Raw genomic sequence first — 19,608 nt, 5'->3', positions numbered from 1 at the left:
TGCACTTCACACCTCGCACCACTGTCCCAGGAGCTGTGTGCCTGGTTAATTGATTATGATTGATTGCAAGCAAAGCAGGGGATAAGTTGGTTGAGGTGTTGTAGGGGCATGGATGACCTCAGACTTCCCCGCTGAAGGAATTTCAGTTTGCGGGTAATAATTCACCATTGCTTGGGCCCGAAAGAAAAAGTGCATCAATGTGCAGTAGGGAAGCTGCTGTGATTGTGTGCAGGAGAGCAGTTCTTGGAGTTCCCCCTCTCCTTGTCTCTCCAAGGTATGTGTTGCTATGTAGATCTTGGCTATAAAAAGATCTTGATATGGCAATGTACTGTTTCATAACCTGGTTTAGACACTCACCTGGCAGAAGGGGAGGGGGACTTTGGGTTGTAGCCTGGAGGCCACTAAATATTTCAATASCTGGTATTAAGTATTCAGTGCAGTGGGAACCTGAGTCTTTCCTGCTATTAAACTATAGATCTGAGTTTAACTGTGCTTTTTCTTTCACTGAATCAATGAAAATTCATTCAGAGGGAAACAGCCTTGACTGGAAAGATTGAGGGAGCTTCCCCCTGCAATTAGTAACCCAGGACACTTTTCAAGGAGGTGCTGAATGTGGGTTAAAATCTTTCCAAGTAGAGAAGGGATTCAGTTGAGTCTCCCACTTCTTGAATGACTATACTGTTTGCTGAGTTTCTCTGAAAAGAAAGGACTGATGCATTCCTTTCACTTAGCTTTGATAAGAAAAGATCTGAGTATCTACGTCCAGAAATGTTCTGAGTTATGCAACTTTAGCACAGGGAGGCTTGGAAGCCCCAGGAAGGGGTAGGACATAGACATCCATCTGGGCCACTTATCCCTGGCAAAATTAGGCTGCTCCTTGCTGAGCATGATGGCTTTTGTTGCCTCTACCCATCGGCAACTAAAATACCTCTACCTCGTAAAGTCATGAACTCCAGCTTGTGGGCAGCTGCACAAAAGCTTGCCACCACACTCCTCAACCTTTCGATGCCCAAGTCCCCCTAAAGAATCCATCAGTCTTTCTGAATGAAAAGGAACAGAGTGAAGGGCAGAGTCGTGTGCTTTGGCTTTCGTGCTCTGCAGAGCACTGGATCATGAAGATGGCAGGAAGACACTGTGCCATCTCCCCCTTGTCGAATCACACCAAATGTGTCACGCAGAGGGGACCCTGGGGTGGGAGGGCTGTGGCACTCTTACGTCCCTGTTACTCCTTGGTCCTCCACAAAATTTAACCTGTATATGTTCCAGAACAAAAACAGGAAAGAAGAGTCTAGCACTATCTCATTTAATACCCTAGTCCCAAAGAGGTTAACAGTGATGTGTGCGCTGAGTTCAAACATCTTATTTCTTGCTTAAGGATCACGCTGACTGTAATATTGCCTAGCTCCCATATGCCATGTATTGATAGCAGCTGCTTCTGTAGGTATGTTCCTAAAATACTTTTTTTTTTTAATTTGTCTTTTTACATTTTTAAGCCTTTAGAGGTCATTTTATTTCTTCAGAGTGGCTGCCRGCTCTACTAGCACACATTGGGATATTCTCTATTGCCTGGGCCTGCCCTTTGTATAATTGTTCCCACCTAGGCAAAGCAGGCATAAAGCCATCAACAGTTCTTGAAAGCTCAAATTTGCTATATAATTCAGCTCCCAGATTTGCCCTTTCCTTTACTGGATTACTCCATTTGCTAATGAGCATCAGCCAGCTATCCACTCCTCTTAAAACACTCATTGGGGCTAGACATATTAAAACTTATAAAATACTGCTTGTCGAGTCTTGACCAGATTTTTAAAAGCAAAAGAGCTAAGCAAATGAACATGACTTTAGGTACATGCTGATAGGCTAAAGAAAGCCTTAGTCACATAATGAAAATGGCCAGAATTTATTCAATGAGAGGTTCTTGGGAAACCTGCCTTGGCTGTGGTTATAGCATTTGAAAGCCTCGCCCTTGTGGTTGCAAGTTATTAAACTTCACTTCCTATCTATGCAGTGCAAGTGGGGATTATTTATGGAGAAGAGGGTACTTTTTCAATGGCATCCATTTTCCCTCAATAAAAATTAAGCAGGGGAGCTCTCCATGCCGTTGTTTTCGTCCCAGATGCTTTCCTGTGCTTGCAAGGGCTCCCACCTCTGGTATTCTGGAGTTAAATTTCAAATCATGGCACGTGCAGAAGATTCCCCTAACCTGACTTATCAAGGGACATGTGTGTGAGGAATTTCAGACTAACCTAAGTAGCCAGAATCCCAGTACAGGGAACAAAGAAATGAAAAAAAGGGCATTTAGACCTGTCTTCAGGGCCATGCATTGCTTACAGGGAAAGGTTTGGCAGCCAAATGGCAAACTTGTTTCAATTAAAAAGGTGAATGATAATAGGGGGAAAAAAAGGAAAAAAAAAAAAAGAAGAGACAGGATAGAGTTTTCCAGAAAGGAAAGCAGCAGGCTATAGTCTTTCCTTTCGCTTTTGCTAGACTCTTTATTTACTTATTTATCATCAATTAATTAGCAGCACTGCAGAAACACTAGCTTCCAAACAGCTTGCCACTTGTGCTCAGAGTAAATACCCAGTACACGCAAAGTAATTAAAAATGTAAATAATACTATCGTCAAACACTAGTTTATGTGTCAGCGGAAAGGACACCGCAGGACCAGRGGGAAGGAAGAGCAGCAGTGATCTGGAGGCTGCGGATCTGCTCGCTGCGCCTGCTGACCAGAGGGTAACACACGAGTCTAATCTATTTACCCATCATGGTAGCACCTCGTTGTTGATCACCATCAATATGCACGCTGAGAATTAGCCAAAAAGAGAACAGTCACTGTTGTCATGGTGACATCGTGGGAAAAAAAAGGCAGCAAAGAAAGCTCATCCAGTTACTGGAACGGTGGCTGAGGATTTGGGAAATGTAGGTTTGAGTCCCTCCCTTGTTAGAGGGCTTTGAATATGACACGGACAACTCATTTATTGACTTAAATCCCATTGTTTTCTTTGAAACAGACATTTAAATATTTTGGAAAGTCCTGCCTCAATTCACCATTTTATCACCTCACTGTTCACTAATATCTTTACTACTTTGGTATCTATGAGCAAGYACATTCTTCTTGGCACATCAATATGTAAGATCTCTTTCCCATGTAAATTCTCAGGTGTCCAACGCAATATGATCTTTTTCCCTTGAATGGGAGGACTAATATCCGCTATCTTCTCATAGTGATTTTCAATAATTTGCAGGAACACAATTATTCTTGCAAGCTTTAAGCCTTTCAAAATATTTTGAGGGATGCACACTGACAGACACAAAGGACAGAACCAGATCACAGAAGAGATGTTTTTTTTTCTAGAAAAGCAGGCTAAAAAAGGGAAACTGTGCAGCTCAAATTAGAGTCAYAATGAGTGAGAATACACTGGGAGTTTATTTAGCTTAATCAAAACTAATGTTGTTGGGGCTTTGCTTTTGATAAGGTTTGAGATTAACAGTAAGACTGAGCTTGTAAGGCACGGTGTGTGCCCCTATCAAATACAGAATAAGAGTGCTTTGCGATTCCAGTGTCAGCGCTCATCCCTTGCCATGGGATGGGACTACAACGAGCTGTTTTTGCTTCAGTCTTGTGTCAGCCCTGCTGATACACTGCAGAGGTGGGCTCTGCCAGTTGTCTCTCCATGCTTGACCTAGACTTTCTGGTGAGGGAGGTGTACAAAAGCCTCAGCACTTTGCTCCTTACTGGAGCTAGGATTTGGACAGGTGAACCRCCATACAGCATGGTAGTTCTCCAGGAGCCCACAGGGCTGCCCAGATCTCAAAGACCAGCCCACAGCTCATCCTGCTCATCCTCTTGAAAGAGACTGCAGTGTTGTGCTCATTTATCCCTGTGACGGATCAAGAACCCCTCAATGGGACGGGAGTCATGCACGGACATAAGAGATGCCATCTTTGCAACAAGGTCTCAAAGGTTCCCCCAGATCACAGTAGATCCCATAGCACTTCTCCCAGCAGGACTCATCTTACCCTCTCAGCCCTGGTTCAGCTTCTGCTCGGATACATTACACCAGACTACTTAAATTCCCACATTTTTTCAAGTAATAAAGCTGCTGCTTCCTCAGGTGGAAACCTTGCCCATGTGCTCCTTCACAGTAGCCAAATTTTGTGTAAGGAGACCTACAGGCTGTGGAAGATATGAAGAACAGGTCTGTGCTTACATTTCTGTGGTGCCATGGGACTCATAACTAGTCCCTGAGGCCCAGCACTAATTGTTTTGGTTTTAATTTGGGTTAGGTGGCCTAAGATGAGCACTGCTCTGACCCAGTCCCTATAGCTGCGCACTGTCTGGACCTGCCCTCCAGCCGTCCCCTCTGGAAAGGAGGTTCTCCCTGCAAACCCCCTTCTTACCGTGAAGCCCCTCTGAACTGTCAGCTCTTAATTTCTGAACTGCTCCTGTGGACCAAGTCATCTGTAAGAGATGAATCAGTGGGCAAATGGGAAGGAAGGAAAGGGTCGTCTGCCAAAGAGTATGTTGTCTTTGAGTAACCTGTTCTGGTAGGTATCAACTTCTCACCTGCTTCACACACCGCAGACTTATACCACATCTGCCAGCCAGCTGTRCAGGACACATGGAAACTAGAGGAGAGAGAAAAGGGAGTCCTGGCACATTGGTAATGAGAGTTGGAGTAGGTTGTAAAGACGTGGCYGGTTGAGTGAGCCTCACTAGGAAGCCCATGGCCTTGGCAGATGGGTGAAAAATACAGAGATTATAAACCTTCAAGTGAGAGGTGGTAGGATTGCCATCTCCTTGCAGGCATCCTCCCAGCAGAGTGGCATTTCATTCCCCATCCCCAAAGAAAAAAAAAACTGCTTTTTTTTTTCCTGATCTCCATTTGCTTTTTTTTTCTGCCCTAAAGAGCTGTGAAGCCTTGTTGGTGCAGATCTGTCAAAGAGCTGGCTTCCCTGCAGGGAGATATGTATACCCAGTAAAATGGATGGTGTACATTTTGCCAGCAGCAAGCAGGGATTTGGTTCTTTGGAATAAAAATGACTAGTTAGATCACAGCAGAGCATTATTATCTTATTATTAATTAAATTTATTGGGCATGATTCCCATATAACCACCAAAATTCTGAAACAGGCATCATATTTTCTGCACAGAAGGCTGTTTTTGTGAAGTGACACCCGCTGACATGAACAGCAGCAGTAAAAGGTTTAATTCTCCTTTTTGCTTTAGATGCCATCTCAAATTAGAGGTGCTTCTCCACCTTTAAAACAACTACATTATTATTTAGAATTACAAAAATCCCTGTTAAACCTACTAAATTGGCTGTTTTTGTTATGAAGTTAGGCTCTGAAAAACAAGTCCTGTCTTTGTCAGTGAAATCCTTCTTCCCTCCCAGCTGCTCAGTCCTTAAAGATGATGAGCAATTGTCCTTACAGTTAACCCACTATCTCRCAGGAAAATCTTTGAGTACATATATGTTTATATTTCAAGAATTTAATCCAAAGCATTCAGTGTCTGGTTGGGGGCACTAATTGCAACTATGATATTAAATAATAAGAGGAAGCAATCTAGGATATACAGAAGAAAAAGAAAAGAGCTTTGAAGCAAGGTCTGCAAGATTAACAAAACCACTTTTTCTCTTTTCCTTAATGCAATCTTAATTTAATATTCTGATCAGGAATTAAGAGGGAGTTGTGCAAAGCTTTACTTGGTTTATGCAGGGTTTTTGCATTATTAACATTATTCCTTGATAGTAATATTTTCTAAACTGAGAGCACTGAATATGTGTTCTGTTACCGTACCACACAGAAGGGTTTCTACTGCTTTTCAGGTTTGTGCTAACTGCATTAGCAAGTGAAAGGTACCTTTAAAAAGCTTGGAATTTGTTTTTAATACCATTTTATTGATCAAAAAAAAATATTACCCAAAGATTCATGTTAATTACTGCTCAAATTAAAAAATAAAAATAAAAATGCTTGTCTAGCATATTCTATGTATCAGTGGAAAAGGTCAAATTATGATCTCTGCTCAGGACCTTCCCATGGTTTCTTGAAATTTAATTAGTAAGTAAGGTAAGCCCGAAATGACTAAGAGGTGCTCTTGTTTGTAGGCTGCTCTCTGAGATATGTCATTTGAATACTGATCTCTTTTTATTGGGAAACAGCAGGGAGATTTTTATATTTCTTGTTGAAAAATAAAATGGTACATTTAGTCACTTATATGCATGTAAAACCTTTCTTCTTCCCCTTTGACAGCAGCATTCTTACTTTTCCCTTCAGTTTTTTCCTAGTGCTGTTTATATGCCATATTACACTCTCTAATTTCCTTTTATCTTTTCTTTATTTTGCAATGTCTCAGTACATGTCTCTTTAAGACAAGTTAATTTAGTCAATTACTCCAGTTTGGTTTCAGATAAAATCTTTAATTTATCCAGGCCCCTCTTTATTCTTTCTAAGATCCTCTTTCCATTAATTTCATGAAACATTCTAATTCTCCATTTTAGAAAAAAAAGCTAATTTCACTCACTTGCACAGACTTCCTCAGTCATTTTCCTCTATTGCATGTTTTACTTAAAACTAAAGCATGTGGGGATTGCTGCTGCTCATACATACTAAGAGCAGCGGTGCTTTCTTGCACTGCCTGAAGAGCAGATCCATTTGTCCTCTCCTGCATCTTTGTTCAGCAGGGAAAACGGTGAGATCCCAAAGGGATGAGAAACGCTTCTTATCCCGGTATGGGAAGATGCATGCCACGGTCATTGCTAATGGCCATGTCTCCCAAAGATATCCCTGGCACGACACGGTGTAGAGGGTTGCTGTCCAGGCTGGGAATGGACAGGACACTGGTGGGACAATATTGCTGTTGTTTATAGGTTAGTGCTTTGAGGCAGGTGTGAGTCGTACTGGGGTTTCCCCAGTATTGGATCTGGAGGTTGCTAAAGTGCATTAAAGCCCTTCCATCTCCTCCTGCCTAGGATTTTGAGTTTCATGGGCACTTTGCTCCCTGGCAGTTCTCCGGGCTCTGCTGGGGACTTGTTTTGCCTCCTACAGCAAGTTGCTTTCCTATGCTTCTATTTCCTCATTTGTGAAACGGGAAAGATCAACTCATTGCAAAACAGCTTGAGCACSAACAGTGCCAAGGGGCATGAAACAATGAATAGGCAGAGGTTCTTGGTTGCTTTAAGTAATTTTATTGCTTCAAAAAATGCATTGCCTTGTTTAGTTATTTTTCTCCCTCATCTGCTCCTCTTCACAAGCTTCAGTTAAAGGGTTCTAGGGGAATGTCATGTGATAGGCCCCTTATCCCCTAGGGTCCTTATTCCCTAGGACCATTACAATACAAAAAAAGTGCAAAGCGCTGTTGTATTTGTGCAGGAAAAAAAAAAAAAAAAGCTTCCTGCTTTGACAACCACAAAATCATAGTTCTGCCATTTGGTTTCAGCTCTGTTTCTCTTTTGAAATCTCCAGTTCAAGTCCCGTGAAGAACTCAAGCTGATCTAAGACCAAGCCGAAAGGGAGGATCCTGTCCTATTGCTGCTTGAAGCTGACTGTTGTTTCCTCTTTTTCCCTTCTTTTGTTGCAGTGCAGATGCATGGACAACTGGATCTGGAAGCTGAACTTGCTGAAACCTAATCAAAATAAAAGGAAAAACATACAGTTTTCAGACAGCTTGTCAAGCTGTCCATGGAACCTCTCCTTCAACATAAGATGGAAGTGGGTCGGTGGTTATAATGCTCCAATCCTGGAAGATGTTGAAGACCTTCAAGAGATGCTGAGTGCTAGCAAAAAGAACCCTGAAGTTCCTAGAACTACAGATTAAAATGTATTCCTTAAAACTGTTAATAATAAAAATTAAGAGTATTCAGCAAAATTAACCTGCTTTATTAAGAAAAAGTATACAGTTTCCGCAGAAAGCTTTAAAAGCTTTTTCATCAAAAAAACAGAAGAGCTCAAAGTGGAACATGTATATTTTGAAATACCATCATTCTACCTTATGGGAGATGTTCCTTGGCTAGTCTGCTTCTTTATAAGCTGGTCTCAGGAGCTGAAGTATATCTTTGATAAACTTTATCTCTTCTTTATACTGGGAGTGTGTCAAGGATTGGGATTTAATATATCGAAGTGCTCAGAACCAAAAAAGTGTAATGCAATGTATTGCAATAGATTATTCATCTGCAACTCCGCAAAGTCTTGGAAAACATAGTCCAGACCCTGAGCTGCACRGTAGCAGAGCATTTTACATGAGGCCCACTCAGTTCAATCAAGCTGTGTTTAGATGCACACAATATTTCTCTTTCTATGCAGGATGTCTTACTGAACTCCCCTAAATTAAACCCATTTTTGAGAAGGCACTTCAAAAAGCAACCTCCTTACAGAATACCACCAATTAGAACCACATTTGCAGAGATAACCCCATCACGGTGGACTCACATTTGGAATAATATTTACATATTCAATTTTTTCTATCATGAAATGCTCTATCAACTGTTACATTCCAATAACCATGAACATAAATGAGTGCAGACTTCAAATGGACAATCATTAACCTATGCTGTAATGATTACACAACATTCTTCAAATACTGCATGTTTTGAATGTGATCAAGTGATTCTTTCTTGTTATTTTGACTTTCACACTAATTATTAAACTTTAATTACCCATTATGGGTAATTATTAATATTTATTGCACATTATTGTCATTATTCATGGCTTTTTTAAAAGGAGCTATACTTGATATAGAAAAAACTCATTATATTAAATATTCATTTACATGTTTTTGTAGCAACCTATTTTTAAAACAAATGGGTATGAGTCTGTTTTTCTATTAGTTGTTATGCTTATAAATATTGATATAATACCCATTATTCTTCTTGACTACACTTCTGTTACTTTCTATACCTTTATGTTTTCTCTATAAGCATTTTCTCCCTTGTTAAGATTATAAATGTGAAAAGAAAAGAAAAAAAAAAGTGAATGGAAAATTAAAGTTTCTACTAGTCGTATTAGCACTAAAAGTTATTGTTATTGTTTGCACTTGAAGTAAGACATGCAATGACTGAGTGCGTAATTAAAAAAAAAAAAATCACACTAATAAGCATTTCACGCGGTATTTTTCTCCAAAAATTGAGATAGTGGATAAAGGAAATGGACTTTTCAAGAAGTGCTCACAGCTTATTTTAATTTTAATTGTGCTTAAACGTAACAGTGGGCCCAATAGGATTTTCAAAAATGTCCATGCCTGCGTCCAAAAAGGGGCTTCCCTGCCACAAGATTTGGCCAAGGGTGATTGCAGACCTTCAGTGGGACACTACGCACCCCAGAACTGGACCCCAAAACCCCAGAATGATGCCTGGGGAGGTGCCTAGGGGAAGCTGTTGTGGAAACGGTGTATCTCAAACCCCGTCCCTGCTGTGGTAGGTAGGTGTTTTACTTAAGGGTGCAAAGAATTGCTTCCCAGCACCCCCATTTTTTTGGTAGCCACCTACCTCCTTCCTTTCAAAATCTGCGTGGAGCCGGGGTTTCTCTTTCCTTTTGAGACACGGCTAGAGGAGTTTCAGGGTGAAAGTATTTGYGTACGAAAGAAGTGCAGATCCCTCTCCACTTTGGGAGGGTTGTGGGAGAGTGTCGCATCAGCAAGGTGTGACATTTTCAGGGGCTGGTGGTGAGGAGAAAGTCCTCGTGCGTGCCCCCCAGCCCCTCAAGCCCCAAAGCCCAGTCCCTCCTGAAGCTGGTGTATCTTGCAGGTAACAGTCTGGTTGAGTCAGAAAGAGAGCTAAGAAACATGAGGAGATCAATCTAATTCTTAGGACATTTCATGATCAGAGGAAAGCTCTTCCTCTCATTTTTTTCACAAAGACCTGCAAAGTGGTGCCACGGCAAGAAGGTGTAGGAGAGCTCCACGGAGGTGGAGATCGTCGCTTTGAATTCCCTCAGAAGAGGCAGGGTGAGAAGGGCAAAACATCCGTATTAAGAAGAAGTCTTCCAAAAAAAAAAAAAGAGCCTCGTAGCTCTCAGTAAAAGTGCCTAACCCTCACCAAGGGGTTTTAAGTACTAGCTCCATCCTCAGTATTTTCCCATGAGCTGACACAGCATTGAGCTGTATGGGATGGAGAGACCTGCTGCATAATTCAGGGCTGTGGAACCCACCGTGAGGGTGTGCAGTCTGAGAGTTAATGGTTGCAATGCCCAGCATCGCAGCACCACCAGTTTTGAGGGCTGAGTAAAGGGAAAAAATATCTGGAGCCCCATGTGAGACTTTAATCCAGCACTTAGATCCTTGGTGTCTGTGTCCCGATTTGGAAGAGTACACAGCGTGCTCTGTTAGGGGAATATGTCAGAGAAAAAGTCAAGCCTTTGGAAAAATTCAGTATGAAATATGTGCCCTTTGTAAATAATTCCGGACTGTGACCTTTAGGCTGCCAGCACTTGTATATGTGAGCAGGGATGGAGCTGTGACTTGGACTCTCACACTAAAGGATGTCAAACAAGTGAGTTGCACTGTGGGATCTGGAAACTAGGCGGAAGCAGGGGGGTAATACAGAAGGATTAGGCTGGGACAGGGCTTTAGAAAGGCATCACAGGCCAGGCCTCTGTGTTAAGTTCTAAYAGGTGAACGATGAAATCACATATGGCCCCGCTAGTCAGTAAAATAGTATAGATACTCCAGAAAAATTATGAACTTCAGCTTTCTTGGAAATTATCCCAAAGTGAGCTGTGAATTCTTTCAGATTCTTTATTCAAAAGCATTCCTCAAAATATACCCGGGGATTGCTCTGGCCTTCAGTGCTTTGCTGAGGCTGGCTCCCATYGATGGCTCACCTAGTTTGACGCCTCCGTCCTGTGTCCTGCTGGGTGCATGTGTTCCTCGGGAGGACCGAGGTCCATGCAGGCATTCGCTTAATGCAACTACAAATCCAAAACTCACTTTCAGCCCCAGGCCTGACCACCATGCTCTTGCTAATGGCACGCGCAGCAGGGAGCTCATGTTTCGAATATTTATAAAAAGTGAGCATGGAATGGATGTGTGCCATGCAAATGAATTTTACAGAATATTTTGACTTAACACTATACAAAATAAGTTTTGCAGCCCCTCCCATTGTAGCTGCCTACTATTTTCAAAAATTTATTACATGCTYGTCTCCAGACGTCTGATGTGACTTCAGGCCCCTGTAGTACCAGCCATACCTAAGAGCTTCACCGCTTTAAAAGATTTGGCCCACTTTGTGAACAACGTATGACACTGTGCCTTTTAATCTTAAAACTGGACTTTYTTATCTTCTTTAAACAGCCTCAAATAATCAGATGCCATACTTAGGTCTGAAAAGCCTTGGTTTTCTCTGTATCGCTGGATTGCTCCCATGCCCCTTGAAGCCCGTAAGAATACGGATTTGAAGTGTGCTCAGCTCACGAGGAGGCAGGAACAGCATCGTCTCCTCTGGTTTWTACACCCTTACTTGCATACTGATATCACTCTTACAGGTTCATGCAAAAATAATCTCAGTATTTACTTCCAAACAGCCTGAATCCCCCTTTCCCTTTATGAYAGGCACCACTGTGATAGTTCAGGTTTCCAGGTGTCATTTAAAAATGCGTGGTGCTTCTGAAACAAGAGGCAGAACTTCTAAACCTGCTTCTGAAGTAAATGACCCCAGCTCCTCTGCACAWCAGAGCTGGCCAGTGGATTTGACCTGGATGTATATTCACCTGTTTTCTGGGGAGAAAGGGTGGATTTTTTATTGTGTTTTTTTTAGTATTGTTCAGATTGAAATCTGACGAAAATGCATTAAAAATAATGAATGTATACTGCAAAAAAATACAGCGGAGGTGTAATCTTTGACCTGATTTCCCTGAAAATGTGCAAAAGACATTTCTATGAGCACAGCAGGATTTTTACAGCTCACATTTCTGCTCCTTGGTGCTCTCAGAGGGGCAAACTGCACAGGAAAACATTAGATTCTCGATTAGATAACAGCATTAGCATTTAAGATAAACTTTCCTTTCTTCACAAAGATAAACCCTCATTATTTAGAATGTGTTTCATCCCCTAGTTCCTCCATAGGAGATGCTTCGACAAGCTACCTGCCAATAGCAATTAAAGCTTAGTTTGCAAGGAAAGCGGGTTTAATTGCCAAAGCACTATTTATAGGAAGGCTCCCATGAGGATTACCGAGCTGCAAGAATGCAGATTAAGCAAAACGAGGGCAGCAGGGAATGCGATGATGCACTTTGGCTGAACGGCGCTGTCAGGCCGGAGAGGCGCGGGCGCAGCCGCGGTGCTGCCGGCAGCCCGGTGGCATGTCCCCACCCCATGCTGGGTGCTCCAGATGCTGCAGCAGGACATGACGCCCTTAGCAATTTCATAGCAATGTGTTGTCTCTCTCCGGGTATTTGCCACCCCCCGATGGTAACTGCGGTGATGCCTTTGCTCTGCAGCCCCCTGTGATTTGGGGGGATATGGCTAGCCCCATCCCACACAGAGGTCCAGGGGACCCRGCTCTGCCCCAGAAAAGTCCTGGAAGGCTCTGGGCACATGAAKCAAGTTTGCATTTCACTGAACTCCTTGCAACCACGCACAGAAGAGTTCATGTCCATGCTTAGCATCGTCCAGAGAACAAAGAATAACAYGGCCGGTAACGAGGAAGGTCGCAGTTAACCTAGGAATAAAATCTGGGCTTCTTCAGTTCTTGGTCTCTATTTTGACCACCCACCTTCCTCATGYTCCCTGGCTGCCTAATGCAGAAGAAAAGGCAGGACTGTGTAGACGTGGGACATGTTTCATTCCCTCTGTGCTTTTATCTTTGGACCTTCATTCAGCAGTCCTTTTCTGCTGCACAACTCACCTGTCCCATGTATTTCCTCAAACAACATCTGTCCCTTGTTCAAATGRAAGCCTGCTGGGCAAATGAGATTTTTTTTTGCAGTTTGCTCTTAATTCTGAATAATCATTATTGTCATCGTCAAGTTGAGCAAAAACCTAAACGTTGGGACACTGTGGTAAAGTGGGCACTGGAAAAATAAACATTGTGGCCTACCATTCTTTAACATCAAATGTTTCACTGAGATTCAAAATGGTTTCTAATGGTTTAAATGCATTTTTAAATGATTTTAAATAAAAATCCAAGATAGTTTATTATTTTATTTTTGAAGATATTTTCAGCTTTACTTAATGAATAATTTGGCTCATCTGACACAAATTCACAAGAAAATTTATGTTGTCAAACCTACAGTTTCACCAAAGGGGTTCCAGCTGAAAAATTACATCCTGCTCTGATTAAATCCCTCATTAAGATTCACGTCTTTTCTGTCAGTAATCTGGTAAAAAGATGGTAATTTTATACTTATTCCTTGTTGGCTTGTCTGTGTCCATCTTATCCTACCTTTTTTACACTATAAACTCCTTGCAACAGGGATGGTGTTTGTAACCCAGTCCATAACTTGTCCAGTTCCCCAGACTTTGTCTTTGCCTATTAACTCTTATGTTCCCTGAGTTGCAAATGCCATATTTTCTGCAGTGATGATAATACAACAAAATGATGTCATTTCATCTCTTTTCAGGCTTTTGCATTGCCAGGTTACATGCTTGGATCTAAGCTAATTTTTCAAGATTTGTCTGTGACCACAAAAGTTTGACAGCTCTGTGTTTGCCATGATTTTTTAAGACAAAGTGATAGATATTTCATAATTCCTTGATTCATGGAGTCAGAGCTTTAGGATGAAGAAAATGCACAGGGAAGGAATTAAACTGAGACAAGGGTTGTCTCCATGCTTGTGTCCATAGGAGGACAAGCTGTCTAAGCTCCTGTTATAGCCCATGGAGATGACAGTCCATCAAGGTGAACAGTAGAGTCTAGCAATACTTTAATACTTTATGTTTAGTTTCATAACTTTCCACACAGTTTTTTTACTTGAACAGATACAACATCCTACACAATACCATGGCATCACACGATTAGTTTCTAGAAGAATCAGTTCCTTTTATAGAGTATACCCATGCATGTTACGTAGAATGGGACAATAAATGTCATCCATTTGCCTCATAGATAACAGCTTCAGCCTGAAGCCCCTGTTTTTTCCTAATGGTGCAGGGATAAAGCCCATTAATGAGTGTGAGTTACTGGAACATTTCAGTGCTGAAAGCCAGATATTTAATGACCTAGATACAGAAATGCATAACATCTGTTCTCAGAAGCCAAATTCTTAGAAGAGTTATCCATTTTACTACCATTTTTCTCTGGGGTAAACTGGGGAGTAGAGAATATATATACTCATCAAGTGAAGCAAGAACTGAGTGTCTGTGAGTGAGAGGGAATTATTTGATCTTGCATCACTCAGCATTTCATCAGCCAAAAGTATTTCATTTGCTATTTTTTACAAACATTCATTCTTTCATTCTCCTTTTTTTTTTTTTTTTTTGCTCTTCTATATCTTCCCTCTTTTAAGACCTGCTCCTAAACTCACAGAGATCAATGAAAAGACCCCCATTGACTCTCACTGGCTTTAAACTGGGGTTCAGAAATAGATGGATGAGCCAAGAGACTACTAACTCTGAAGCTTGAGGATATCCAGATCTGATCAAGGCTTGGCTCCTTCTTATTTGAAATAGTTCTGTATTTTCCCATCCTTCTGACTGGATCTTTGTTCTTAGCTGGCAGAGGGACAACATGGTGATGCACAACTGAACCACGCTCCCCAAACGGAAGGCCAACAAGAAAACAGGGTCTGCCTCTACGGCTGAGTCACGAGCACCAAGAACAAACTGTAGCACGAAGGTTTCGAGGGGGAGCATCTCACTCTGAACCCTATGAACTGTTCTCTCTGTTGGGTATGTTCTTGCCAAAAATTATCACTTCTAATTAATCTAAGACAGGAGGAGAAGAAGTATTCTTTAAACAAACCTCAAAAATGATTATTTTTAAGGCTGGTAAATCTATGCTAGCCGGTTATTGGTGCCATGTTCGGAAGCTCAGACAGAGCTAAATTATGCTTCAGATTAATGTATTGAGCAGTTCAGAGGTTAGACAAACAGCTGTTTCTCAAGCAGGCACACTACAAAGCTTAACTGTTCATTGGAAGGGCAGATACGGCCTAGCTAAAGTCCCAGTAGGCTAACTTTTATTTGTTCTGATTGGGAGATATCCAAAGCTGACTCCACGCTACTGATGACCTCCCCAGCCGGGGCAGAAAGTTGAACCTCTGGAGCCAGTGTGATTTTACCAGTCTCTGGGAAAAAAAACACAACAAATCTTCAGTGACTCAGATAATCTGCAAAATGTTGCACTTTCAAAATCAAGTTTTAAAAATTCTGGAAAAAAAGTTATATGTAAATATAGTTGTGCTTCAGGGGAAAAACATACAAAACCCCCAAACAAATATTACTTGTAATATCTTGCAAAGCTGTTAGTTAGCAGAGAGCAGTCAGTTCTTCGAAACTGGTCATATGTGGCATGCATGCTGAATAAAGTATGTTCTAAATGCCAGATTAGTCAATGTGGAAAGAACAGAGCAGGCTATTTAGTTACCTGATATCATTGTAAATATTTCAGCAAAGCACCACGGTCCTGATTCAGAAAAGCAGCTATCCACTTCAGAATAAGGCTTAAACATTTAGCCTGTGTGAGATAACTGACTATATGAAATAATGGCATCGGAAGGTCATTAAAAAAGTCAAGAACAAAAACAAATAAGCAAAAAAACCACCCAAACAAACAACCCCCCCAAAAGAACAGATTCAGTGGCAAAAGTTCTATTAACTGCAATGAGCCATTTGATCCCCCAATCTACTCCCTAAATCTCATGGGTACCATTCAGCTGGCCTGTCTTTGGCACCTTCCTTCTGCCTAACGTTTAGGGGCTTCTGTATCAGAAGAAATAGGCTAAGCTAGGTGGACTGGAACTGACTCTTAATACTGCTGATGTTGCTTTGTGGTACTTCATGAATTCAAGCTCAGAAGATTTCACTATGTGTCCTGTAGTGAATTTTCTGCCAGACAGTTGTCCTGCCATCACCCTCTCAGATCTGGACTTGAGGACAGGTGACCAGAACACACCCCTGGAYGTTTTCTTCTAGAAAAACCCAACACATTCATGAAGTGACTTCTAGAGTCATCTTCACTTATCGGTAAGAAAAGTATTAGTCCAGAGAATCAGAGCACAAGACAAGCTACAGGAAGTGAGCAAAAGGAAGTCTTTACACCACCCAAATATTGCACCCCTAAAGCTATTTGTAGGCTTAAATTGAGGTGCATGGTAGAGCACCTTGCAGAGTTCATCTTCATTTCTACAACCTTGAGACAAACTGGAAGGGTTTATTGTCCTACTAAAGGTATTATTGATCTGTCTCTCCACTTCCTCCTTGCTCACAGTTCATTGCCTTTGCAACAYGACACTGCAGCTCACCGTGCTTTCGGAGTATAGGAAGTAAGCAGACCTCTTAGATCCTGTTCCAGTAGAAGACAGTGTGGATATAGTGCTTGCAAATCAACAGTGCTGTACCAATTCAAGCCCACCAAAGGAAATATAGCTGTAGATTTTCTTGCCTAACTTGTTCTGTTGTAAGAATACAGGGTGTTGTATGTACATCAGGAGTATGTCAGTTATACAGACAGAGACAGTCACTGGTCAGAGGAATGGACCATCCAAGGACACCATGCTGCAGTTGGATGTGTGTATCTGCTGCCTCCTTTTTCACCAGGAGGTCACAAAGAGGTCTAATGGGGGGTTCAGTATGAYCACATGACTCTGCTGGGGTGGCTTGGAAGGCAGCCTTGTAGCTTAAATGAAAGAGAGACAATTCATACTGAGAAATCCAGGGGGAATAACTGGTTATTAGTTCACTTCTTGTGGGCAGTATGGAAGAAGTGAGTCATTACGGAGGATAAACTCAAATTGCAACCGGCTTTACTTTTATATTGATAACATCTATCGCTAAATTATAACAATAACAGTGACGTTATCTTGAGAAAAGTGCTTCAAAGTGCCACTTCCCATCTTATTTGTGCTCTGCACTAAGAGGAACACTAGTCGTCTAGCTAAAGCACAGAAGAGATGTGGGTTTGATTCCTGGTCATGCTACATGTTTCCTGTCTTGCCTTGGGCAAGTCCCTAAATCGCCCGTGTCTCATTTCCACATTTGTGAAATGGGGATCACAGTACTGTGTGCCTTTCATCCATGTCTATTTAGAAGGTAAAACCTTTGAGCTGCAGACTGCTTTTACCATATGCATGTGGGTATGGGTACGTGCAAAAAGAAAGAGGGGAGAGCTTAAGATGAAACTCACATTTTTGCTGGGTCCCATAAGTACTGCAGTTATAAACACGGATGAATGATGAGATTTATTTGGAATGCAGAACACAAGCACAGAGAGGTTCTTCGAAACAAATATGAATGTTTCGATGAGAGCTTGCAATCCAGAATAATAGACAATCAGGCCTCTCTTACCCCAAAATAGGTATCATGAACAGATGAATAAAAAGTCATCTGTTTCTTCTAGTACCTAGAAAGGGATCCTTTCCAGCAGAAGTTAGGTGAAATAATTCCCCACTCTTAGCATTATTGTTCTTTTCTTGCAAGTGGCAACATCACTGGAGACCATCACARAGCATGTTTCAGGCCCAGAGGTAATGGCTGTTTGGTGCAACTCAGCAAAGAGAATTGTAATGTGAGAACATTGAAAGCTCTGGCTAAAGATAATATTTTCCTTTAACAAAGCCTTGTTGCCATTAGTAACATGAAATGGGCAGGGTGAGCCCCTTACCTCCAGCACTGGGCCTTTGACAAAGTCAGCACTACCACATCCTTTTAGAGAAAAGTGGGAGAACCTCCCCGCTATGCCTTGCTGCACCCCTGCTTAACCGTAAAGGTCGGAGATGGGGTTAAACCCTGAAATACAACCTTTTTAAACCTTCTTTCTGAAATCAGTGACAGTTACTACTGTAAATTGGAGTATTCCTCTGATCCATTGCCAGCTGGTCGCTTATTCGGTTCTTGGCCTGACCTTTCTTAAGAGCTGAGGACTCTGTTGGAGTTGACTCCACCTAGAGCATTAGCACCCTCACCAAAGGGGGRTTTAAAAACTACCCTGAATAAACTTCAATACTGCCCCGATGGTGTCTATCCCAGGGACAGACTTCCTCTAGCCTGTGTCCTTCTTTGACATGGTAGATAGTTCCTCGTTCTCTACCGGCGCGAGCTCAGAGCAGGAAGGCTTCCTCTCTCCTGAGATAACACCTCCCCCATCCTTGCAGCTGGTAGTCCTCGTTGCCGGTTCATCCACTGACCAAGCTCAATGGCCGTGCTCCCAAGCCATTTATCAGCAGACTGTTGGAACCAATGCTTCTCTTTTTGGATATAAGCAAGATCTTCACATCAGTGTTCGTCCCCTCACCCTGGCTGAGATACACAGTTGTGAAACTCAGCACAGAAGCAGTTTCTACACCTCATATGCCATGCTTTCTCAGGAAGTGATCCTATGCCCACTGAAGTCATCAGCACACTTTTTACTGACCTCAGAGGTTGCACATTAAGACCTAAGTGGATTATCATCTCCTGCCAGGAAGTGATATTGTTTCAGCCTGCACACTCAACACACGCAAAGCGTTCTTTTTTTTTTTTTTTTTTTTTTTTTTAAGTCTCCATGCCTCCTGTTATGAAGCATTTATCTTGGAGCTGCATAAACTGCTGAAAGCTGTCACCATCTCCTGGAGTTTCTGAAGGTTAAAATGTCAGCACTCATATGGGTTTTTATACTGTCAAAAAAAAAAAAAAAGTAGAATTCTCCGATTTTCTCTATGAATAGTTGCATGCTGTTDCATTGCTTATCACATATTTGTTTTGTCCCAATCTCTAATTTCCTGGTTAGGCACCAAAGTTAACCAAAAATAAAAAAGAAAAAGAAAATCATGGAGTGTTGGCTCACCATGTGGCAAATATAAAAGTTGCTCCATTGTTTGGCACCAAAAGTGGATCAAACCCTTTTATGGTAGAACCTTCCCTCTCTCATTCAACAATTTCTAATCATGTTACAAACTATGTTCACTTGAAATCACAAGAATCATAAGCCCCGTATTCGTTCTGAGTCATAAAATATTATTGTAATAAAAAGTCAGCGGACTAATTACGAACATGAGTGTCCTCTGGGAACAAACCAGTGAACCATCTCACCCAGAACCCTTTTCCAAGAGTGTCAAGAGGAGGTATTCACTAGGATGAGCACAGGATCTGGCCACTTTCTGCAGTCCATTTTTTCAAACCAAATCAAACCTGTCAAAGTGCTAGGAGTCATATTATTTGTCTTTAGAGTGAATAGACCTGAGACGTGAAAAATGATTTATTCAAGATCGTATGTGTGATTCGTAACAACCATGGGATTCACAAGAAAATACTCAAAAGTGAGAAGCAGATTCAATGCCAGGCAGGTGGATTTTTCCATATGTTTTCCTTGCATTTCAACACAAAAAAGGAACTTCTGTTCCCTTGATCTCAGAAATTCCCCATGTTACGGTCTCCTGTGTTGCCCACTCACGTACGTTAGCAATCCTTGCCTTTCAGCTGCAGTAAGGCAGAGACAGCAGAGTTGTGGATGGGTCTGATGCTTTCTGTAGAAAGAGACCACT

Source organism: Apteryx rowi, unplaced genomic scaffold (genome assembly GCF_003343035.1).
Source record: "Apteryx rowi isolate R43461 unplaced genomic scaffold, aptRow1 scaffold_9, whole genome shotgun sequence".
Taxonomy (NCBI): Eukaryota; Metazoa; Chordata; class Aves; order Apterygiformes; family Apterygidae; genus Apteryx; species Apteryx rowi.
Note: the sequence above shows the minus strand (reverse complement) of the source record.